Genomic DNA, 15,299 nt, shown 5'->3' with positions numbered 1-15,299 from the left:
AGTAAGATAAGTATTGCGAAATAATACTGTAAAAGCATTGATATGGTTTCTTAGCCATACAATGATTTAAAAGTAATAAAAAATATATACATTCATATATATATTAGGCTAAAATACTCATCTTGTGCTTCTAACTACGCCTACCCCAGTGTACCTGACCTAAGCCTAATACTTGGGAGGGGAGTAAGTAAGTAGCGCTAAGTTAAGTTGGTTTTGCCTAGGTTTGCTTCAAGAATTCTCTCTCAGGGGTTTAGTCAACACCATACCTCTGGAATAGAATGATGGAGGTCTGGTATCTCCCTCAGGGCTCGATATCCCAGTCACCCGCAAGGGTAGACCAGAAACGCCGGAGCTGGATTTCTCTGCAGGCAAAGACAGCGTCTCTTCTCAGCGCGTCGAGGAGGAGAAGGAGGGGGGACAGCGTCCGCGGGCAGCTTGCATCTGCTGGGCTCTTTGCAGGGGGACGGCTGTTCAGCTCCTAGGTTCACCACACCATCGTTCGCTAGTTAGCAGCGATAGCAGTAGCGATAGCAGCTATGATATCTTCAGCATGACAGCTTCTTCAGCAGCAGCGAAGATAGCAGCGATGGCATTAGCGTAAACAGCAGCAGCCTTTGCTTAAGGCAACATTGGTAGTATTTATACCTGAAAGGTGCCTTGTTTGACGTAAGTTTGCTGGACATAAGACGTCAATAAGATGTCACTAGGAAGTGATCGTCTATCAGTGCTCATTAGAGTTCTATTACTAATCAAAACACAGCAAGCGGGGATTTCCAGGTTTGCTGAGTTTTTATCTTGTTGAAGAACTCAGAGTGTTAATCTAGGAATCTCAGATAGTGACTTCTGCTCTGTCATTGCACTAATTGGTTGCAAAGGAAGTGGCAGAGAAAGCTATTCTGGAATGTGGCTCTGTTCGTGTGAGGCCAGAGATGAGTTTCTGAATATCGTACTTCAACGGTTATGCCAATATAGGGAATAAATGGATTTATAGCCGAATAGGGGCATAAGGTCACAGTATCGATCAGGATCCTAGATAAGCACGCACCAAAAGTTGCACAGGGCTTGTAATGTGTCAGCTCTGAAGCTTGCTTGTGTTTGAAAAGGTAATGCAGTTCTCGCAATAACTCCCACATTCACTCTGCTTACTAACAATAGTTATCTTATTTTAAATAACCAAGAATGCGGCAGCTTGCTGGCTGGAATACAGTACATTGTAACAGTTTCACAGTGCGCGATTTGTTGTCAAAATTTGCTATTTCCTTCCCCGCGTGGGAAGCTCATTAGCTCAATTTGGCATTCCATACCAACTTTGAAAATAGTTTTCAACAAGTTGAGCAGACTAAAAGCTCTTTTATTCCAACAGGAAGTCTCCCTTACTTCAGAGCAAGAGACCATCAATATGCAGGTGACTAGAACAGCTCTCGACATTCAGACCCTTCTGAACACTAACCTCCCACTATATTTTGGGGAGCTTATACACCACATTTTTAATGCGTCTGATACGGCATTGCACATTTTTTTAAAGCTCTAGGCTCTGGCCTTGTGACTTCTTTTCAGACAATATTTGGTGTAATACCTGCATTTATTCATTCTATCTTTTTCAGCGTCTTTGGTGGATTCCCTTTATTACGGGCATTAGCTGCTGGAATCCTGCTTCTACAGTGCCTGCTGCACAATGGCTGTTCCTCTTGTAGTGCTGCACAAACCGGGCCAGCTACAATTGCTCCTTGACTGTATGCATGGTACAGTACCACTGGCAACAGTGTGACTTATGGGTTGTCCTTCCGCTTTGGGTACTTCACTTGCGTGCAACAAGTCTTTTCATGTTTACGATATCCGTTTACTTGGGCGTTGGATTTACGCCTCTCCAACACGTCATGTTCGGACCTCGATTTTGACCAGTTGATGGGTCCCTTAATGGCCCATGAGCCTTACTCAGTGGGATATCTGTGAGGCTGCACAGAATCTTCTACTTCAAAGTTACATCGAATATCAGGCATGTTGTCCGGCGATGCTCATAGAGGCACCCGACTGTGAGGAGGACGCTTGTTCATTAAGCTTGCTGAATTGGATGGTATTCCTTTTTTCTACCAACAATAATGATGCCCTTTTGGAGGGTGTTACATACTTTTGCATATGCACTCTGATGGATTAACTTTCCTAATGCACCACAGGCATCTCGCTGGTTCTTAGATGTCTGATGTATTTCTTCGAATTTATTTCCTTAAATGTTTTATTTTCCTTTTCCCTCTTCCTTAATTTTTAACCACTGGAAGCGCTTTTGAACTCTGTTTTTGTCCTATGTCTACATGCTATGGACTTAACAAGTGGAGGATGTAGTATGGATGGTGGGTTCATTGTCGGCAGTGCTACGTAAGCATGAGCTTCACTACCATGAGGCTGCTTTTGCGCACAACACTACATGCGTTTATTTTGCAAGTCTTTGTTTGTGCCCTTTTCACATGAGAGCTGTCTGCTTTTCACGTTCTCTGCTGTGCTCTGAGGTTTAGTCTGAACACGATGTACAAGATTGATAAACAATGCCCCTTGTTATTCTGTTCTGGTCAGTTCCTCGCTCCTAGACATAAAATGACTCACAGCTGCACTACTGATAGTGGTATGCTTTAGTATTGCAGCGAAGCATGTTGTTCACACACTTGGAGAGAGACCTTTCCAGAGAGAAGAGCTGTGATTGTCCTGAGATGTAAACCTTTCGTCTAGGCCTTTAGGTATGGGGTCTGCTGACAAAACCCAGAGGTCTTCTTTTTTATAATGAACTACATCTTATCACGGGAGGATGGTTAAGTACTATAGCCCTTTTTCCACTGTCTTTATAAAATGATATCCCTGTTTGTATTCTATGGGATTGTGACAATGCTGACGATATTGTGTTTATGCATTTTGCTGCTAGTAATGGCACGTGTACTGTACCATAGAGCGCGTTAATTAAAATAAACATGTTAAATTATATCATGACTCCGAATACTCCTATTGTGGACAAGTATGAGTGAGTGAGCGAAAGAGTTGTCTTGTTCCTGCGATTCCTATGAGAGTTGGGAGTGGTGTGTTCTGGGTTGTCTAATCATTGGTAGCTTCGCTGTTAGTCGGAGAACCAATGAGACACTATTGCTAGTCAGTTTGGGGGATTTTGGGCACTGAGGTGATAGGTTGGTACACCACTATCCACCGAGGTCCTGGTTTCCTGTGCATAGTTCTGTATATGTTCAGTATCCCTTCAACACCAGGAGCCTTAGGCTAACTATGCAGGAGATCATTCTCCCAGAAGATTTGGTGATCCCCTGAGGCATCATCTGCTGTATAGGAGAAGGCCTGTCACCTCAAGCCCACAAGAGTGTGACACTCTTTCTGAGCTCACAGCAACTTTCAGAGAACCTGAGACTCCCCTCCATTCAGAGCCACCAGTAAATGGTTCTCTTGATATTTGGCGACTACGATTTGGTAGAATGTGTTTGGTAGGACCTGCTCTGCAGATACCAGCTGGCACTTGACAATAGTCATGCTGGCTCCTGTGTCTCGAAGAGGCTCTTCCCATTGCTAGTGATGTTGGCCCACTACCTATAATTTGTAGTATTTGCAGGCATGTGGGCTTTATGCATCATTAAGGTCACCCTTGTTTGTCCCCCAATTCTAACTGGGACTACCTCCTCCACGAGTGCTACACTCGCCAACTCATGTGCCTGCCCACCAATGGGAGGCTGTGCCCTCTTGGGACATTTGGCATCACCCTTGTAGAGCCAATACTTGTAGTAATCAGGACACTGAGGTACATACCACGCTGTCTTATGCTCAAAGACCCCCTTCTTCTTATGATCAGACTTGGACTGGTTACCACTACTTGCATAAGATTTATTTTGGGAGCCTTTTGGGAACCCTGACAACCTTAGTGGGAATTCCACACAGACATCTTTCAGACACACTGGTACTAGCCCAGAGGTCCGCCTCTTCAGCAAGATTCCTAGGGCCAGTCATCTTACTGTCAACTAGATGCTGGTGCATCTCTGTATAACAAACACTGAGCATGTGCTTTCTCATGACAAAACTGTACAATCCAACATAGTAATAATTTTCTGCCCAGTACCCAACCATTCAGAGCCTTACTAGAGTATTCCACAAAATGTACCCAGGATCGGTTGGCGAGCTTCCGGCTGTCCCTGAGTCTCTGGCGATACTTCTCAGGGTTCAGCCCAAATTTGGCAATTAAAATGGCCTTCAGAGGGGTATACACGGTATGGTACCCAACCTCTAGTGTAAGAAGTGTGTCCATTCCTACATAGTCATGTGTTTCCACAGGGCATGTCCCCAGGGCTCATCAGGAACCCTGTGAACCTTCATATGCAGACGTACTTCAGAAGCAGAAAACCATTTATCAATGTAATCTCCCACCACATAACTGGGCACCAATTCCTTGGGTATGCAAACCCTTTTTTCTCTTTCAAGTACTGCATGTATGCTGCCACCATCACTGCTGGAATATGCCTGCCTGGCCTTGATATCCAGCTCCTTCAGACTCAGTTCATGAGCCAGTGAGATTGTATTCTCTGCTAAGGCTCTCTCTGACCCACGTTTCTTTACCACCAAGGCCCTTTCAGCCTTTTTCTCCTCCATTGCCAGTTTTTGTTTTTCCATTTTTAATTTGACCAACTGCAGCTAGAATACTCTCACCTACGTTCTCTCCGACAGTTCTTCTGGGGATATCTCTTCGGAAGGGAATTCCTCACTAGGGTAAAAACCATCCTTTGTGGCTCCTCCACCTCATGACTTTTTCCTGTGGTCTCACTTGGTATGGAGTGAGCTTCTACCTAGGCCCTCAGCGCCTTTTGCAGTTGTACCTTCCCGGTGGTGCTTTTGACAGGAAGTCCAAACTCCTTGCAGATGTTCTTGAGCTGGGCTACAGTACCTCACTTTAGGCAGCTCAAATACCATGCTTTGAGGTATGGTTTCAGATCCGACAGGCAAACCATGGTTTTGGAAAAAACAACATGCCAATCAGGAAGAATTTTAAATTTGAATTGTTCTTGTTATGGAATGGTAGTGTACACCCTATCATTGTATGGCACTGCACAAACACAAGTCCTTATCCTCCTTATTTTCACTGCTGATCACCAATGTTTGAAATTGAGTTGTTAGTTGACTAGGGTATAAGCCCAGGTCAGGCAACTACCACAAATCTAGTCAGCGTAAGAAGCAGACAAACTCTAAATTAATCTGTTCTCACACTTTGGTAGCTTGCACAGAGCAGTTAGGCTAAACTTAGAGGTAATGGATTAAGTATGTATGCAACACTTCAAACTGTAAAATATGAAAAATACTGCACATTGCCTTCATGGAGGCACTGCCACTGCCTGAGCCATGGTTAGAGGGCTACTTAAGTAGTGGCACAATGAGTGCTGCGGTCCCATTAGACACATTTAATTTACAGGCCCTAGACACATGTAGTGTATTTTAATAGGGATTTATAAGTAAATTAAATATGTCAGATCAGGATGAGTCAATTTTAGGGGGGAAAGCACAAGCCCTTTAGCAGTCGTTAGCAGTGGTAAATTGCACAGAGCCCTAAAGCCAGCAAAAAACGAGGTCAAAAAGGTGGAGCAGGAAGGCAAAATGTTGGGGGGGGGAGACCACCCAAGGGCTGTCAGCTATAACAGTGTTCTTGGTAGTTCAAATGAAACTCAGAGTAAATATATATTTCATATTGTCCAGGAAGGTTTGTAGCTTTATATGTGTGGAAAGGCCCAGTATCTGCATCTACAGATCAAATCCATCCATGAGTTAAACAGATTGCATGTACCACAAATGTACTGCACGCCTACATAGGGGGCACCTCTATCTTCGAGTTGTTATGCAACTGTTATCCTGTAATTTACCCCTAACATAATAGAGACTGCCATATTTAATGGGCAGATTCAATTAACATGAGTTCTAAAATGCTGAAACCACAGGAGGGAATACACTTGTATGAGCTAAGATTGACAAGCCTACAGAAAACGGAAGATTCCGATGTAATCTAAAAGATGTGAACAATATTACAGTGGACCTCTCCATATGTTTGCAATAATTGTTTTTTCGAGTGTCTCAACAAAAACTTCTCAAGAATCTAGATAATTTGGGCACACTGACAAAGGATTCAATTATGATGATCTGGGACACCCCAACAGCTCCAGGGGTTGGATTTCTAACCCAAATTAAAAGGACTTAGTTCAATGCACCAACACCAATTAGAAACCCTTTTGAACTGCGACCAATACACAGCACACTAAGCCATACTGTGCGCATGTTGTTTTCTGGTTACGACTAATCCGACTGGATACATTTAGGAACCAAACTTCAATCCTCTGTCGTAAATAAGCAATCCACTCAAACTAGCACTAAAAACATGGGATAAAACTCTAAAATGTTTATTTCTAAAACGTGATTCTAGTGCATAAAATATGACTTGTAACCACACAGAATGAGAAAATAAATGCAGCAGTGTGTCACACGGCCAGCAAATACAATATGAACAGCCCTAAAATGGTTAGTACATTCCTAGCATCCTAAAACTATATAGCTACTTCTAAACGCTATGCTAGAATTCAGCAGTTGCAGAAAATAGCAAGTCTATAAGTCTAGTTTATTAAAAAGGATCATACAGTATACCTTATCTCCCTAAGAAATAAGGGCCTCATTTATGAAGGACTTGCGCCACTAGTGCGTCACTTTTTCCCATTTTAAAAGTGACGCACCGGCGGCGCAAGACCTTCATAAATGAGGCCCTAACTGTTTAGCTATTCACTATCACAGCCCTTGTACGGAAATGAAAAATCATGCTGGGCTGAAGGCCACTTCTATTTGCAGCTCATGGAGCCCTGGACGAGCCACCGACAGATGCTGGTTTGTATATACCCGGCTTGTCTTCTGGCCTGATAGTTGCACTGCGAAGCCTCTCCAAACTATGGCCAAATGCAGGGGTTTTTATAGCACATTATTGCAGATTTTTATCTCATGTTTATTAGTTTGGCAACACTAATGTCCCAACAAGACAAAATAGGTATGACGAAAAATGTGTCATCTTGATTCACATGTTGACATTTTACCCTTCACTGTTAACATCCATATTAACGTGGCAGTAACCATAATATACACAAATCAATAGAATTATAGAGTGCTACTTGTCACCCATGAAGGTATTTAATTAATTAGCTGAATAGCTAGGTCTTCAGAGAATTTCAAAATTCTGGAAGAGATGGTGAGGTCTGTAGATGGAAGAGTAACTTGTTCCATGTCTTTGCAGCTAGGAAGAAGAAGGAGCAACATCGGTATCTGTTATGTCAGATGCAGGTGGTGAGAGTTAGAGAAAGGGACGTGGAGAAGAGTGTCTGGTGGGTTGATGGATATTTAGATGGTGGTTCAAGTAGGCAGGCCCGCAGTTGTATAGCGCCTTGAATGAATGGGTCAGGAGCTTGAACTGGCAACTTTTCTGTACAAGGAGCCAAAGGAGTTCCCTGAGGTGGGGCCTGATATGGGTTTGTTTGAGTTTGAGTTTGAGTTTAAAAATATTTATATAGCGCACTATCACCAGCGGTTTCATGGCGCTGCAACAGACAGACCCCCAGAGTGAGAGTGACAGAAAATAATAAGAAGGAAAACCAAAACAGCAAGTGATCTAGTTAAAAGATTTAGCAAATAGATGGGCTTTGAGCTTTTTCCGGAATTGAGGGTAGAGAGTTAAAGATCTAAGCTCTAAAGGCAGGGAGTTCCACAGGACTGGGGCAAGGGTCACAAACTTCGATCCTCCCCATTTCTTCCTCCGGAAACGGGAGACTGACAACAGGGATTGCGTAGATGAGCGTAGTTCCCTAGTTGGAACATAGGGAACGATCCCGGAAGTAATAAAGGCCGGAGCCACGCCCAGTCGTGCTTGAAAGATGATAGAAGCAAGCTTAAACTGGACGCGTTCACGGACAGGGAGCCAGTGTAAGGATTTGAGAAGGGGTGTTACGTGATGGGATTTTGGAAGATTGAACACCAGCCGTGCCGCCTGGTTCTGGATCAGCTGCAAACGCCTTAAACTATATGCAGGTATACCTGCATATAGGGCGTTGCAATAATCCAGGCGGGAGATAACCATTGCCAAGATGATCAATTTCAAGGCATCAAAGGAAAAAAAGCGGGATACCTTGCGGATGGTGCGTAGTGACAGAAAAGAAGAGGACACCACAGAGCTAACCTGGGAGTGAAGAGTGAGCTGAGAATTAAGTTTGATACCTAAAGTTTTAACTGAGGTAGAAGGAACCGGGGGAAAAACAAGGGAAGGGGGCCAAAAAAGTGAAGACCAGGGACTGGAGGAACCACCCGTCAACACCAGCTCGGTCTTGTCCGGGTTAAGTTTCAAATGGTTGTGGTTCATCCAGTCCCGGATAAAAATCATGATAGACTGGAAATTTAAGATGGAAGCAGGGGAAGAAGACAGATTGAAAACAAGTTGGAGGTCATCCGCATAATTGTATACGCTGACCTCCATTTGCTGCAATGAAAAGATAAGGGGGGCAATATAGAGGTTAAACAAAAGAGGTGAAAGGGAGGAACCTTGGGGGACCCCGCACTGAACTTTCCGGAAGTCCGCAGAAAAATCACCCAGGCGAACAGCCTGGGTGCGGTCCCTCAGGAAGGAGAATAACCACACCAGGGCGGTACCCCCGATCCCCGCCGCCCTGACACGGGAAAGCAAGATGGTATGGTCAACCGTGTCAAAGGCGGCTGAGAGATCGAGGAGGACCATGGCCTGGGCCTGGTTGGTATCCATTCCCTCCCTGAGGTTGTCAAGGACCGAGAGTACTACGGACTCCGTAGAGTGTGCGGGGCGGAAACTAGCTTGGCGAGGAGCCAAGACCCCATACTCCTCCACAAAAGTGCTCAAAGAACTGGTGACATGACGTTCGAGCACCTTAGCCAAAAATGGTAGGAGGGAGATGGGGCGATAATTGGCGGGGACCGAAGGGTCTGCGCCGGGCTTCTTTAGGATGGGAACAATAACTGCTGTTTTCAGTGAATTGGCTACAACCCCCTGAGAAAGAGAACTGTTGAGGAAGTGAAGAGGGGGGTCTGGACAAGTTGTATAAATATGGCGAAGGATGTGCGCGGGGCAAGTGTCCAATGGGGAGCCAGATTTAACAAGGGGAATTATCGAGGTCAGGGATTCCTTGGTCAAGGGAGGAAGGGCATCGAGTTGTCCCTTAGGTGGAGGACACTGAGGGTCAACAAAAGTAGGGGGGGGTGAGGGAATGTTGGCTTTAATAATAGCAATCTTCTCAATAAAGAAATTATTTAAGGAGTGACAAAGGTCCTGGGAAGGGGTGGGCTTAAGAGATGTCCTATCGGAAAATGCCAAATTGTGGACAATCGAGAAAATTTTCCTCGGTTGATTCTCAGCTGCAAGAATCTTTGAGGAAAAGTAGGCCGTTTTTGCAACCAAGATGGCCTTCTTGTATTGAGCCAGGATAGTAGTAAACTCAGATCTGAGTAAGGGACAGTAATTCCTCCTCCAGGCACGCTCGGCGTACCGCTAGTTTGATAGTCTTAAGATCCTCGTTAAACCACAAGTTGGCATCCTTCTCCCGCTTTGAAGTTACCCGCTTCAGCGGGGCAATGGAATCACAGCCTGAGGAGAGCCAATGTTCAATGGCAACGGCCTGAGAGAGAGTGGATAGGCCTTTTAGGGTGGGGTAGGAAGAGGTTAATAATGCGGATAGATTCTCCGGATCCACTCGGCTCCATGAGCGGACCTAAACATTCTTTGGAAGCGGGGGCCTAACCGTAGGGATGATGGGAAGGGTAAACAAAATCAAATGATGGTCAGACCAGGTGCAGGGTGAGATGGACAGGGAGTCTACCGGACAGTTCAAGGACCAAATCTGATCTAAGATATGTCCTTTGACATGAGTGGGAGAATGGACATGTGACACAAAGTTGAGGGATTGAAGAGTATCTGAGAACTCTCTTGAGGACGGACATTCCGCTGGATCTGAAGGCCAAAAATTAAAGTCTCCCAATAATAATATGGAAGAGTTATTGACCGTAAGTGTGGCCAGTACCTCCTGAAAATCAGAGAGAAACAGTAAGGGTGATTGTGGGGGACGATAGGTGAGAACACAAGTAAGAGGGGGGGTGGTAGATGTAGTACGAATGGCAAGGTACTCTGTTGTGGCGATATCTGGCAAAGATACAAGTTGGAAGGGGAGGTCAGCCCGGGTAATGACCGCTACACCACCCCCCGCCCTACCCGCAGAACGGTCTGCTCGTAGAGCATAGTATGGAGCGGGGAGAGTGGCCAATAAGACAGGGAGAGAATCATAACTAAACCAAGTCTCTGTTAAAAAGAGAAGATCCGGTGCGTGAAGGTCCAGCAGCACCGACAGTTCGTGTGAATGGGCCACTGCTGACCGGGTGTTAAGGTAATAGGCCGAGAGAGTACTAAGTGATACTAGGCTGGCATCTTCTCTGGGGAGATGAAGGGGAATGGGGGGAGGGAGAGGACGGGAAGATGAGGAGGCAGGAGACAGCTCAAGAGAAGATATGCGGGAGCATGTAAGGGCAGACAAAGGCCACGTGCCATGGAGACTGCGGAGTTGAGAGGAAGTGTAGGTGATGAATTGGGCAGAGTGACCTGCCCCTAGCCCCGGTCGGCCGCGGACGGGCGCAGACGGGCTTGACTTATGCGCGACTTCGGCGCGAAGTCGGCGCTCCCGCTGCGCTCGTCCGCTGCACTTACTCCAGGTCGCCATTTATGCCGTCTGCCGTGAGCCACTAGACCGCTCACCTGCACGGTGGAGAGGCAGGGCGGAAGTGGTGCAGAGCCAAGCAGGAAGTGTCGCTCGTAGGGAGGACCCTCCGCACAAACGGCACACTGCCGGGGCGGACCGGGGTCGAGAGCGGGATTGAAGAGGGTTTGTCTCAGGAGATTTAGGATGTCTGGCAATGGCGTTCTGTATGGTCTGTAGTCGTTGGAAGAGGTATGCTGCAATCCCTAAGTAGAAGCTTTGCCGTAGTCCATTCGACTGTAGATGAAGGTGTGAGTGAAGGTGCATCTTTAGCTTTGGGCTAGCCATTGAATATCTTACAAGCATGCGGAAGATGAAGAAGCAGGAGGTGGAGTTGGAGTTGACCTTAGTCGTCTTAGTTAGCTTGTTGCCCAGAATAATGCCTAGGTTCCTAGCGTAGTCTGTGGGGGTAGGAGTAGCTCTGCGTTCTGAGGGCCACCAGCATGCGTCCCATGTGGAGCTTTGGTTTCATAAAATCAGTACCTATTTCTTGTCGGCCTTAATAGCAGACGGACATGATGCTAACACTTGTCCGTGAGTCTAAACTTTACTCTTTGTAATAGAAAGAGATAAAAGAGTCTGCAAGCAAGCACATGATAAAAATAGAAGAGATTTATACGGGTCCTGTCACATTGTTCATGCGAGGTTGCTTGGTGCAAGTGGTGCACTTGGTTGTTTGATATTGGGTTTATATGGGCATGCAGATGTTTTAGTAAATTCAGAACTAGTTGTTCTATTGAATTTAGTCAACATAGCACAATTTGCAACTCGTGGACTGTTTATTTGTTGCGCATGTTCATTTGGGGAGACTCCATTCTCGCTCTTTTTGCAATGTTGCCTTTGACGCACTTCAGAGGCTTAAGCTGTGGCGTCAGTAGCTGGGATTACAATTTAGAACAGACAAAGAAGCTCAACAGATATCTAATCGCGTAGGCAGATATATCAAAGAGATCCCGAATGGATAGACGGATCAGAATAAACAGGCCGCAGATAAAGCACAGGTTCTCATTTGTCAGGTGCGACGTCAATGCCACGGATTTCTTCAGCCCTTTTCCTTTCATAATGCATATGGTCTGTGAATGTTTGCTTCTGATCTCACCGCAGCAGCAGTCATCCGAGAGCCGCAAGAAACCGAAGTGACATGTTAAGTCCTTCCTCGCTTTGCCCCAGAGGTGGGAGTCGGTAAACTCGTTAGAGTCGCTTTGGTTTCTGAGGAGGTACATGATCTCCCGCGTGGGTAAGCCGTGGCTGTCAGTTCCGGTGACTCAAATGAGCTGTGCCTGATCTCTGACAGCCAAATGGCGTCTCGCGTTTCCGGTCGAGAATGAGACGCTGACAAGCTGGCGCGCGTGAGCCCGAGGCAGAACTCACTGACATTAGAGAGGGCTGGGAACTTTCTTCATGCAGATTTGATATTACGAGTACCGTGGTGATTCTTCCTCGTGTTCCCAGCTTTCCGATTTCCCAGACCCATGTGTCAAATGTTGCTCCAGGTCAGGAATATTTTTTCTTGATTTTTAGGACTTGTAGGCCGGTTTTATAATGTAATAAACAAGTCGACTTATCCCAGAATTCAAAGAAATAAACCTGAACTAGAGCAGCACATTAGGCACGGATCTGGGAAATTTGGCAGGCTGCGTATTTCTTCTCCCAGAGCTTCCAAATGTAGCTGTGCTAAAGCCCATCTGTTCTTACCTCATCACCCACTTCCATCCCAGCTCTGGAGCCTGTCTCCTGGACCGTGCATCCTTTCCTGTTGTCAGACTGATATTGACCCCGAGCTACCGATGCACCGGGATTGCGATCAGAACAGTCGCTGATGTTCCAGTATTGAGGCACAAAGGCAGGGCCGAAGCCAATGCTCCTATGTTCAAGCATGGGGCTCCTCTGCTATTGTCAGGCTGACATTGACTCCGAGCTGCCGATGCACCGGGAGTGTGAAAGGAAGAATCACTTATGTTTCACTATTGAGACGCACAGAGCGCCCTCTCCCACTTAGGTCTTAAGAATATCTTGGAAAGGCGGGCCAACATCGGCCCCGCCGTACTTATGGCAGGGCGCACCGACACCCACTCGCCCCCGGGTCCCTTGGTGACCTGGAAGTGATTGAGTCACTTCCGGGTCACGAATCAATCAATCAATCAGGCACATTTATATAGCGCGCTACTCACCCGCAAGGATCTCAAGGCGCTGGGAGGGGGGAGGGATGCTGCTACTGCTCGAAGAGGCAGGTCTTGAGTTGCTTCCTGAAGGAGAAATTGTCCTGGGTCAGTCTCAGTTCATCGCCTTGGCAGCCAGGTAGGAGAAGGATCTCCCTCCGGTGGTGGTTCTGCGAATCTGTGGGACGGTGGCGAGGGCGAGGCTGGCGGATAGGAGCTGATGGGTGGGTGTGTAGAACGTGAGGCGGTTGTTAAGATATTCGGGGCCCATGTCGTGGAGAGCCTTGTGAGCGTGGGTGAGTAGCCTGAACGTGATCCTTTTGCTGACAGGGAGCCAGTGCAGGTCTCTCAGGTGGGCAGAGATGTGGCTGTGTCGAGTAATGTCCAGGATGAGTCGTGCAGAAGCGTTTTGTATGCGTTGGAGTCTTTTCTGTAGTTTGGCTGTGGTTCTGGCGTAGAGGGCGTTCCCGTAGTCCAGTCGGCTGGTGACGAGGGCCGGGGTGACCGTCTTTCTGGTTTCGGTGGGGATCCATCGGAAGATCTTTCGGAACATGCACAGGGTGTTAAAACAAGATGACAAGATGGTGTTGACTTGCTTGGTCATCGTGAGGGAGGAGTCCAGGATGAAACCTAGGTTGCGTGTGTGGTCCGTGGGCTTGGGGGCGGTGCCCAGTGCAGGGGGCCACCAGGACAGGCAAAGGGGGATGGTCCCAGGATGAGGACTTCCGTCTTGTCTGAGTTCAGTTTCAGATGGCTGAGCTTCATCCATTCCGCGACGTGTTTCATTCCTTCCTGGAGGCTGGCTCTGGCGGTGGCGGGGTCGTTGGTGAGGGAGAGGATCAGTTGGGTGTCGTCAGCATAGGAGATAATGTTTAGGTTGTGTTGGTGTGCGATGGCTGCGAGGGGGGTCATGTAGATGTTGAAGAGGGTGGGGCTGAGCGAGGAGCCTTGAGGTACGCAGCAGATGCTCTTGGTGGCCGCTGAGCGGAAGGGAGGGAGGCGGACTCTCTGAATTCTGTCAGAGAGGAAGGACGTGATCCATTCCAGGGCAATTCCTTGGATCCTGTCGTGGTGGAGGCGGTTTGTTAGGGTGCGGTGGCAGACTGTGTCGAATGCGGCCAATAGGTCGAGGAGGATGAGGGCAGCAGTTTCCCCGTTGTCGAGCAGGGACCTAATGTCGTCGGTGGCTGTGATGAGGGCGGTCTCGGTGCTGTGGTTTGCTTGGAATCCAGACTTCGATGGGTCGAGGGAGCCGTTGGTCTCGAGGAAGGTGGTTAGCTGTTTGTTGACGGTCTTCTCGATGACTTTAGCGGGGAACGGGAGGAGCGAGATGGGGCGGAAGTTTTTGAGGTCTGTAGGGTCCGCGGTGGGTTTCTTCAGGAGGGCGCTGATCTCTGCATGCTTCCAGCTTTCCGGAAAGGTGGCAGATGCGAAGGAGTTGTTAATGATGTTCCGGAGTTGGGGGTGCGATGATGGACGAAGGGAACAAAGGCCAGGCCGGTTAGATCCGGCCTGGCCTGCGAGGGGTTAAAAGGCTGTGCAACACTGAAGTCGGCCTCTTTGACTCCTGCGCGCCATGGCCTGCCCCTTCCAGCCTCTAGGAGGCTGTAATTAATTTATTTTTTGCTTGGTCTCAGGTCCCAGAGGCGGAGGCTTCAGAGAGTCGGTGCATCAAGGTTTTTCCATCGCCCTGCACCGTGGCGGGCCAAGCGCATGATCAGTTCTCATCGGTGATGCTGGCTTGGACCGGAGAGACCACGACACGTCCGGGAGTGAAAACTGAGGGGTAAGGCAGGGGGGCTCTGCGGACGAGGGCAGTGCGGAGAGCCGAGAAGGGACGATTCGGCGCACACGAGGGGTTATACAATGCCCAGCAGTCTCAGGAAGCAGCACCGGTACAGAGCTACGCCTCGGACCGGATCGTCAATCTGTAGCACACGTGCATCGGTGAGTATGACTACGCTCGGTTGACAATGTGTGCCTTGCATGGTGGATTAGGGGCCCTATATATGCCCAGGAAATGCAAAGGGGTACAGAAAAGGGGATCAACCCAGTAGTTGTAGGGACCTGGGTAATCGTGTGCTATACAGAAAGTGGTCCCCGACCAGTTATGAGTGAATTAAAAAAAAAAATTTAAACTCACAACCCGCCAAGAACTCACAGCTCTTTGCATTTCCTGAAAGTGGTCCCCGACCAGTTATGAGTGAATTCCCCCCAATTTTTTTTTAGAATATAACGGGACCAGCGGCATTATGACCTTCCCACAACAACTCCGATAATAATCTCACGAGAAGCGTCCTAGCAACCATCGGGATGCTAGCAA

Source organism: Lissotriton vulgaris, chromosome 2_2 (genome assembly GCF_964263255.1).
Source record: "Lissotriton vulgaris chromosome 2_2, aLisVul1.2, whole genome shotgun sequence".
NCBI lineage: Eukaryota > Metazoa > Chordata > Amphibia > Caudata > Salamandridae > Lissotriton > Lissotriton vulgaris.
Note: the sequence above shows the minus strand (reverse complement) of the source record.